The sequence below is a fragment of the Fukomys damarensis genome, unplaced genomic scaffold, assembly GCF_012274545.1.
Source record: "Fukomys damarensis isolate Sample0158 unplaced genomic scaffold, DMR_v1.0_HiC HiC_scaffold_1, whole genome shotgun sequence".
In the NCBI taxonomy this organism is placed as follows: Eukaryota; Metazoa; Chordata; class Mammalia; order Rodentia; family Bathyergidae; genus Fukomys; species Fukomys damarensis.
Genome location: NW_022900913.1, coordinates 25,399,332 through 25,408,616, shown reverse-complemented (window position 1 = coordinate 25,408,616; position 9,285 = coordinate 25,399,332). Strand labels below are relative to the sequence as shown.

The following is a 9,285-nucleotide window of genomic DNA, read 5'->3' as shown; positions in this document are numbered from 1 at the left end:
AAAAAAAAAAAAAAAAAAGGGAGAGAGATACCCAAAGTACCTGTGCTCAGAAAAAATATCTGTAAAGACAGTGACAAGGCAACTGTCTATAACCTAAAGAAAGATTCCTCAGACCAACCCTGAAAACATCTAGATCTTGAACTTCTAGTCTCCAGAGCTTTGAGAAATTAGTTTCTACTGTTTACAGCACTCCTCCTGTGGTTATTTTGTCATTTTGCTAATAATGTCTTCTTGGAGAAAGGTGAGCAAGTCGAGCCTTTGAGCTTTTGAACAAATTTATCTTTCTGGATTCTGTGAATTTAATTTGATTGCTTTGAATAAAAAGGGAGCACAACTTTGAGTCTGCCAATAATTCAAATTTTAAAAGTCATCTGATAGATGGGATAATTTGATTTACTCATCATTGTTCTAGGAACCTGGTGGAATGTCAGGCATGATGATTTTTAAGAGAAATATCTAAGGAAAACTTTACAAACATCCTAATGGTATATTATGTAAATCATTCCATGAGCTAGATCTTCCTTTTTCCTATCTCTCCAAAATTTCCTTCAGTGAGTTAATATGCATTTTATACTGGAAAATTAAAACATAATTCATCTGAAAAACATAGATGTATCTATATAATTGTACAGATGTTTACAAGCCAATTACATTTTTTCATGTGTTATATATTTAAGTATACTATAAATAGAACTAGAAACAATATGTTGTGATACCTTCTACAGTTTATCCAAAGATCATAGGGATGGATTAGGAGAGAAATCAGTGATTGTTGAATGAATGATAATGTGGAAAGACACAAAGAAAAGAGAGACGGGCACACATGGAAGAGGCGAAATATACTGTACCACTAATTTGGTGAAGTAGGATATATTACAGAAAGTAAGGCTGGAAATATCAGAGACGGATGATTGAAGACAAGTCCCACGCTAAGAAGTTTGGACTTTACATGTTAAGGCATTTGGAGTTTAAACAGCAGCTGTAGATAGGATCAATGGCAGGGAATGAAATGACATCAAAGATGGTAAGGAAAGCTTACTGTATACTTGCCATGACATGAACATGCTTGTTCTATTGGCCAGACTAAACAGGCTCTGGTCACCAGGGAAACCATTCTACTCCCAGAATCAACAATAGAATGGAGCCTTGCTGTCTCAGATAAGATGGCGTTGGTTATTCATCCTTCATCCCTTCCTTCCTGCTTCTTGACCTGTAAACTGGCCTTTCCACAGCTCTCTTATCTTCATCTTGTAGGGAGCACACTGAAGCTAACAGAAAAACCACTTCTTTCTTCTCCAGGCACCTCCTTCTGTTTTCATTACTTTTTATCAACTGTGACACAGTCCCAAGTTATGATTGCAGACAGCAATGAGCTTGGATATTCCCTACACACTTTTAGGAAGTCCAGAGGTTATCCAAACAGGCAATGGACAAAGAGAAATATCACTCAAGTGATAATACAAAAGAAAAATTATCAACTAGAACTAAGGCTCTCACCCAAGAACTGTGCTGATCGATCATATTCCATATTCACAACCACTAACCTCTCTTGGATAATCCACACATGCCTAGTTTATTCACTTTCTTATCCTCCTACTATTCTATTACCAGCTCACATCTCTTCTTCTACCCCTCTATCTCCTACTCCTACAGCTATTCTGTCATTTTTAGTGAGGACTGAAAGGTAATAGGAGACATCACCATTAGCTTTTCACCATTTAAGGTATCGTTACACCTGCATTCAGTACCTACACTTTGCGTTTCTTCAGTTGAGTTGAATGTTTTACCAAAATCCAGCCCCTTCAGCTGGAACCTCAACCCTCTGGCCTCGTCCACCACTTTGTGACTGTTATTATGCCCTCTCTAGCAAGTACTCTCTGATGCCTCCCGTGAACTTTTCAGAGCCTCTGTTTCACGACTGGGAAGAAGAGTGTGGCATTTATTCCCAATTCATTCTTCCACAAACTGTGATTCTGCTCCTCCTATTTTTTCCTCAACTCTCTCTTGTTTCACATGTACTACTTTATTTTATTAGAGCACGTATAAAGCCAGACTTGTGAATTTGGTCTCTGCTTCAGATAATTATTCTCTCACTAGGTTAGTGCACGCGACACTGCTCTGAATCTTTGCCAACCTTCCAGGAAAGTTAGGGAAGGACAAGTGTCAGTTCTCTGTTTGCAAACAATCTGAAGCACATTCTATAATGCCAGGTTTCTACAACATGAGTAAAATTTGCGGCAAAATAAGAAAGATTATTAAAAGAGTACAGGGCCGGGGATTTAACTCAGTGGTTCCGCTATCTGCCATGCAAGTGCAAGGTCCTGAGTTCGATTCCTGGTACAAAAAAAAAAAGTACAAACTGTACATCTGAAAGATAAGGTTAAAGTAAAATATTTATAAAACCTGAACATAAGAAAATTAAAACCTAATAATGGACTTTTTAAAGCAAGAGAATTACTATTTGGGCAATATGGCTTCACTGGTTATCAGTTCCATAAAAAACAAAGAAAATGGATTTTTTTTTGTTGTTTTTTTGTTTTGTTTATTTTGCTTTAGAGAAAAGCTCACTGTGTAGTTCAAGCTGTCCTTGAATTCCCTATGTAGTTCAAGCTGATCCTCCTGTCTCAGTTTCCAGAATGCTGGGATTACAGCTGTGTGCCACCACAGCTGGCTCATTAGGAAATGGGTTTTAATGGAAGCATGGATGGCTTTAGCTTATTAGTTTCCAGGAGCCAAAATACATATTATCAAAAGTTTTGGACTCATCTGCTATAGAGCCAATCTCTTCAGACAAAACATACCTGCCTCATTTAGGAAGGAGCCAAGAATGATCTCAAAGTAGAAGGAAGGTAGTAGATTACCTAAGACTCTCACCACTACTCTTCTGAAATGGTTTGTGCTACCATTTCAGAGTAATTTTTCATTTTGTTAAGTGAAACTCGTATGTTTCCTCAAGCTCTTATGAAGACTCTTAAAAGCTGATAGTGGAAATGGTAGAAAACTACTGCTGCTTAGAAAATATGTTATGTTTTTGCTCACCTAAGAAAGTAATGCTTAGATAAGTGGCATCCTAGTCGTACTTTCTGTCCTTTCTCTTTTGGGAAACAAGGTGGCAGAAACTATCAAACTTTAACTACCAGTTTGTTTTGTTTTGTTTTGGTACCAGAGATCGAACTTAGGACCTTGTGCTTGTCAGGCAGACGCTGCACCACTGAGCTACACTCCCAGCCCTTAACTACTGTTAACACTTTTAAAATAAAGCTTTTTCTTATGTAACTGCAGAATAACATAAAATGGTAGGCAAAACTGTATAGCAGAAACCATAGACTCACAACAGATCTTACTGTGCAATGGTCACCCATGTAAAGAGTACAGATGACCCTCGATCTGTTCTCAGCTTTAGTTGTTGGGCACAGAAATTCAGGAATAATGTTATATTCCCAAAGCACAGACTAAAGAAGCTCTGATTTCAGTTCATATTTCCACCATGATCTTAGAGGATTTGGCCTAGAGAATATGATAGGTAATTAATATATTTATTTTTTATACTACAATACAGAAAAAAAGATTGAATATCTGCTCAGACACCATAATCATAACAAATTCAAAACATCCTTTGCACTACAGAAGAAAATCAATAGTTTACCTGGATATGTTGGGTTAAAAAATAATTTTTTTGTGTGAAATATCTAAGTCACTCTTATTGAAAGTGATGCACTTCTAACTTATAGATTTAAATAATGCCTTCAGTTGTGGAATATTTTCATTCTCTGAAGATGTTTTTAAAAGTTTTACAATGAAAATTAGTCAGACTAAATCTTGATAAGAAAAACCATTTATTAAGTTATATTTCACACACAAAAAAAAACATTGAGTGAAAGTATAACTTTAAAATAAAAATATTGTCTCATCTGGCTCATACCTATTCCTGCAGGGAGATTGATCAATGGATTGCTGAAATAAGGGTTACTGAAACAAGCACCTAAAGACCCTATTTTGAAGGGCAATATTATCAGTCATTTAAATGTTCTTGCTTTATAGTAAACATAAAAAAGTTTGCCTTCTCTAACTTTTACACAAAAGTTAAATCCCATTTTTTTTTTGGCCTTAAGGACTTATCTGCCACATGTTGTGATCCTAACCAACCTCTTGCAGTATCAAAAGCACAATCAGCATTCTGGAAGCAGGCAGGAAGAGTAGAATTCTCCTGACCTCAGCATGTCAAATAACCCTCCAGGGTCACGTCCTTTTCTCCAACTGCCCCTCAGTTTGCCATTCCAATGCCAACCTTGTCACTAAGTAAAATGTCCAAGCTGAGGAGCTTGAAAAATAAGTCCAACAGGAACATTTTAAAATCAGTGGTGAGAGGTAAGTCTTGGCAGTGACTGTCAGTCTGGAAGGAGTTTTAGTTCATATTTTACTGGCATTTCCAAGAAGACAGAACTGAACATTTCACACCTTGTTTTAACACGACATGTTAAATTTTTTTCTTGGTATAGTGAATAGTGTTGTGTTCTGCCCACAATTTACGAGTGACCCTCTCCTGGCCCCTCTGTGCACTTGCTTCTAGTGGCCCCTGCCAACAACTTCCTTTGGGGGATGACCAGAGTGTTCCTGAGCCCTTAGCCCACACATCCAGGGAGCTGGAAGTCCCCCCACCAGTCCTGAGGTGGTGACTGACTGGTGCAGGAATGTGAAGAAAAGCAAACCCTAAGAAGACAGAGACAAGATAGGAGCCAAGGAATTCTAATCTTTCTGTCTCTCATCGACCCAACACCAGGAACCCTAAATAGCATGTTTAAGAATATTAATAATTATCTCCTAAGATCGGTGATAGGAAGATGTACCTATATTAATTCATGTGAATGCATATGAATAGGCAGCTGATAATCTGCATTAAGGATTCCCTATAAACAAAATACTATATTTATATACTGACGGTATAGGAGATGTACAGATAGTTGCAAGTATATTTTGTTTATTCTCTAGTCAAGTGGCTCATTCCTGTGAATTATTTTCCACCTTAAAACAAATTACTATGCAAGTTTCTATGCAGAATTCTAAATGACAATCAGTAACGCTAAGTCCCGAGTTGAGATAATAGCCAGAGATGAGAGAACGATTCATTTTTTCAAAAGGGGTAAGGAGGAGGCCTTAGGTAAGGCTTTCAACTAGTGGGATTGAGGTAGAAGCTTAAAATGGAGTGGGTACAAGATTCTACAACTTAGAAAGTAGTGTTACAGAAGATGAAAATAAGAGTCTTGAGAAAGAGTCATAAAGAAAGCTATGTCCTCCTGAGCAAACTCAGTATTATCCTGGCTGTTTCACATTACTAGACTGCTCCACACACCACCCTCATTGCTGTTGCATCTCCTGGGGGACTTACAAGCTGTGACCAAAATATATGGTAAATGTTAACATTTTTTAAAAATGTATTTAAAAGGCACATTGTCATTAATCCCCCCCTCTAATTACTACTCTTTGACCACATTTGTCCCATTGTTCTTGACACTTTCTGAAGCAGCTCTGGAAGTCCTCTCTTGTGTAGATGCCACATGGAAGATGCTACTGCCCAGTGCCATCCCATGGAAAGGGGCTGGTAACAGCATTAGTGTCCTCATACACTTTATTCATGTGATCTGGCATCATGTGGCTACTGGCTCTGCCCCCACGTCAAATTAACCATGAAAGGTAAATGTATTGGATGGATTCGGCACATCAAGGCAGCCACAACAACACAAATAAAGATACGAAAAGAATTTCCAGAATTGCTTCAGAAAGTGGCAAGAAAAACAGATAAGTATGTTCAAAGACTGGGGAAGTATTTTGAGGGAGAATAAATGACAATGTGTCTTTTATGTTAATAAAAAAAATTTTTTGTACCAGGGATTGGACCCAGGACCTCGTGCTTGCCAGACAGGTGCCATGTTACTTAGCTACATCCCTAGCACTAATAAATTTAAAAATATAAACACTAATCATATTTTTATCATACCACCTGTATGTTTTGATTCTATCCTTGTACACAACACTTTACATGACTTTGTCTCTGATAGTAGAAAGATTATCAATACCATTTCTGAATTCACTCGGCAGGTCGTCTTTTCTTGCAAATGTTATCACAACTCCCACCAAGTCCTAGATAAAACTAAAGCTTTGGAAGTCCCTCCTCCATCTTTTCTTTGGTGAGTTATTTCTTGACATCTGAAAGCTAAGCAACAATATTCATTGTAGCAGCAGCAGCTGGAGAATACAAAAGTTAAAAAATAAAAAGAAAAGCAAATGAAGTTCACAAAGAAATGAGTGATTAATATAAATAGAAACAATGATCAGTGGCTTACTACTTTTCATTATTGATTTGAGCCAAATGGACAGCAATATTTTCAAGTCCAATTCTCTCTGGGCTACTCTATTTTTGTTGATGCCTTCAGTAATGGTCACATTTTTCAGCTACACTAGATACTGGCTCTCTCCTGAGGTATGAAGTTACTCTTCTTTGTCATCTTTTACTTTGAACATGACGGTGTTTTACCAGAAATTATCCTCCCAATAGTAAAGTACATTGCAATTTGTTGAGTCAGAGCAGCATTTTAATATGCACAGCAACCTAAGATTGCTATTTTGCCATCAGTTTTGCCTGGAGATGAGATATTTATAGAGATTAATAAATCCCAAAATCACATGAGCATCAGACAATAAGGACTAGTGATGATTAATAGATGGTTTTCTGAGAATTGAATTCTCACCCCAAAGGTGATAGCCACTCACTATTTTCACTTCACAACATGATGAAACAGAATTAAGTAAAAGTGTTTAAATTGGAAGGAAATCCTGACAGTGAAGGCTGATACATAACATATGCTGGCTGTGGAATCTTCTTCTAGGAAGATGTTAGAAGTTGAACAAGCCTACACCTTTCAGGAGAGTCTGGATAAAGAGAGACTAAGCAGTCCCTATGACCTTTCTCAAATGTGTAACTCACGGTAATACTGAAGTATTGTGGGCTTCAAGATCTCAATCTTTAGCTCTTCAAAGTAATTCAAGGGAAAGCATTTATAGTAGCGTAGGCACTGCTTTTTTGTGGTGTTCTTTGTGGCATAGTATTTCAAATTGGCATTGAAAAGTAAGTGGAAGTAATTCTAGATTTTATGAAAACCAAAGTAAAACATCTGAGAAATATTATCTGGAATATATATTGCAATGTATTGCCAATGCTCTATAGAAGGTATCGGATATTGTCTCCTCGATCCCACATCTTAGAAGAATTCTAGTTTTATATTTAGAAAATAGTTATTGAGCCTGTGAGACTCTGTGTTAAACACGATATGTACATGATGAGTGAAATAAAGCATCTGCCCTCGTAAAGCTTGCAGTCTTCTAGAAATACAGACCTTAAGCAAGCAAGCAAACATAAAAAACAAATTATAAATACTAGAAAGGAAGTATCCTGAGGTATGGAAAAGGACTCAAATGTTACTTTAACAGAATAAGTTAATCTATATGAAATTGCTAGCATTAGCCAATATTTAAGCTATAAAAATGGTTCATAAAGCAAACTAACAAAAAAGGAACTATACCTTTAGAACTAAACTATTTGGGAAAATTAGTAAAAAACAGTAAAAAGTCTGTAGCCATTCACATGCAAAAAAAAAAACCTGTCTTGTTTGTTTGTTTTTCTTATTCAGTTTATTGGTGCATTTTAGGTATACAGTACAGTTAATTCATCATCAGGATCTTGTACCTTTACATGACAGATCTTGGTTCTCATTTTTTCCCCAAACCCCTGCCATCCCTTCACCCCTCTAACCCTCCCCTGCCTATTTACAAAGACTTTGTTTCCATTTTTTCATTTTCTCATATTTTTTCTTGTCCCTTATTCCCTTTCCTCTACCCTTCCCACTTCCCCTACACCTTTAGCCCTTTTCTTCCTACTTCACATTGTCAATTGCACACCTTGGATCTCATTTACACTTTTAGTTTTTCACACCAGAGAAACTTCGGTATTTCCTGGTTTTTATTGTCTCCCCAATTTTCACTAAAAACATAAAAACTGGCAAGAGCTGCAACAAGAAGAGAAATTTGAGTCAGAGCACATTTGTATTTCTGTGTACAAAATGATAAAAGCTGAGACCCAGAAACATCTAGTGACTTTTCAAAAATCATTCAATATGTAGCAAGTCATTCAGACTAAACCTAACAACTGCTTCTACTATGCTTTTCACAACTATTTGACTCTACTTCAAAATGGAATTTGTGAATCGTCTTTTCCTTGACTCTGTATTTTCACATAATATCAAATGGTCTTGCTCACTTGTGACGGAGACTGCTACATGTTAGTCAAATGCCAAATATCATCTTCCTTGAGGATTACATTTCATTGTCTCCTTTGCAATTCAGTGTGTCCATTTACTTGAGCTCTGACAACAGAGCATGGGAGGAAGTGAGAGGCCATTTCCCAGCCAAGTTTATGATCCTCCACAATCCTCCACACAGTTTCTCCTTCTCTATCAGTAAATAGAAAAAAATAAATTAACATCTTAGAGGAAGTTGGACAACATGTAAGAAGGCTGAACTTAAAATGACCTTACGATTGCTACCCCTGTTTTTTTCTGGGCTCCTGTCACATGGAGAATTGTTTTCTATCTTTTCACTTTCAGTCTATGGGCTTCTTTTTGCACTAAGTGTGTTTCTTGTATACAACGTATTGTTGGATTTTGCTTCTTATTCCATTTTGCCAGTCTGTTTCTCTTGATTGGTGAGTTGAGGCCATTGACAATGCTGGTTATAACTTATATATACTGACTTATTATTGACATGTTATTGGCCTTTTGTTGACTCTTTTTACTTTTTCACCTTCTCCTTTTAATTTCTTGCCTTGTCTATTTGATTTGCTCTGTTAGGCCTCATGGTGTTGTTGCCTTCTTTGTCTTTTTCTAGGATCTTGTTTAGAATTCCTTTTAGTGCTGGTTTGGTATTCATGTAGTTTCTCAGGTGTTCTTTGTCGTATTTGCAGACAAAGTAAATTTCAAACCAAAACTGATTCTAGTATTATCGATGTAGGACGGTACTGTATCATACCTCTATGAATGTAAAATATCTTGTACCTGCTTTATGATACATAGTAGGGACTGTGCTTTATCAGAGCTACATTTAATGATATTACTCTAGAATGTTCTCTTTCCAGATGATGATTAAGAAGCTAATAAAATAAAAATGGTCCCAGGTACCACAACAGCAACACAACTTTGCTGTTTTCTGGATATTATTCTTTTCTTTGTTTTTTTG

General features: G+C 36.7%; 1 long non-coding RNA gene across 2 annotated transcripts in view; it reads right to left on the bottom strand.

The window, feature by feature from the left end:
- LOC104849111 overlaps positions 1 to 9,285 on the bottom strand; it is an 83,963-nt gene that overhangs the window by 45,668 nt on the left and 29,010 nt on the right. The window contains exon 1 of one of the 2 annotated variants that reach the window (XR_776645.1): positions 1,040 to 1,079. The exons of the other annotated variant lie outside the window; for it this stretch is intronic. This is a non-coding gene — a long non-coding RNA (uncharacterized LOC104849111). Of the gene's footprint in view, positions 1 to 1,039; positions 1,080 to 9,285 lie in introns of those variants that run through there. 2 annotated transcript variants of the gene reach the window in all.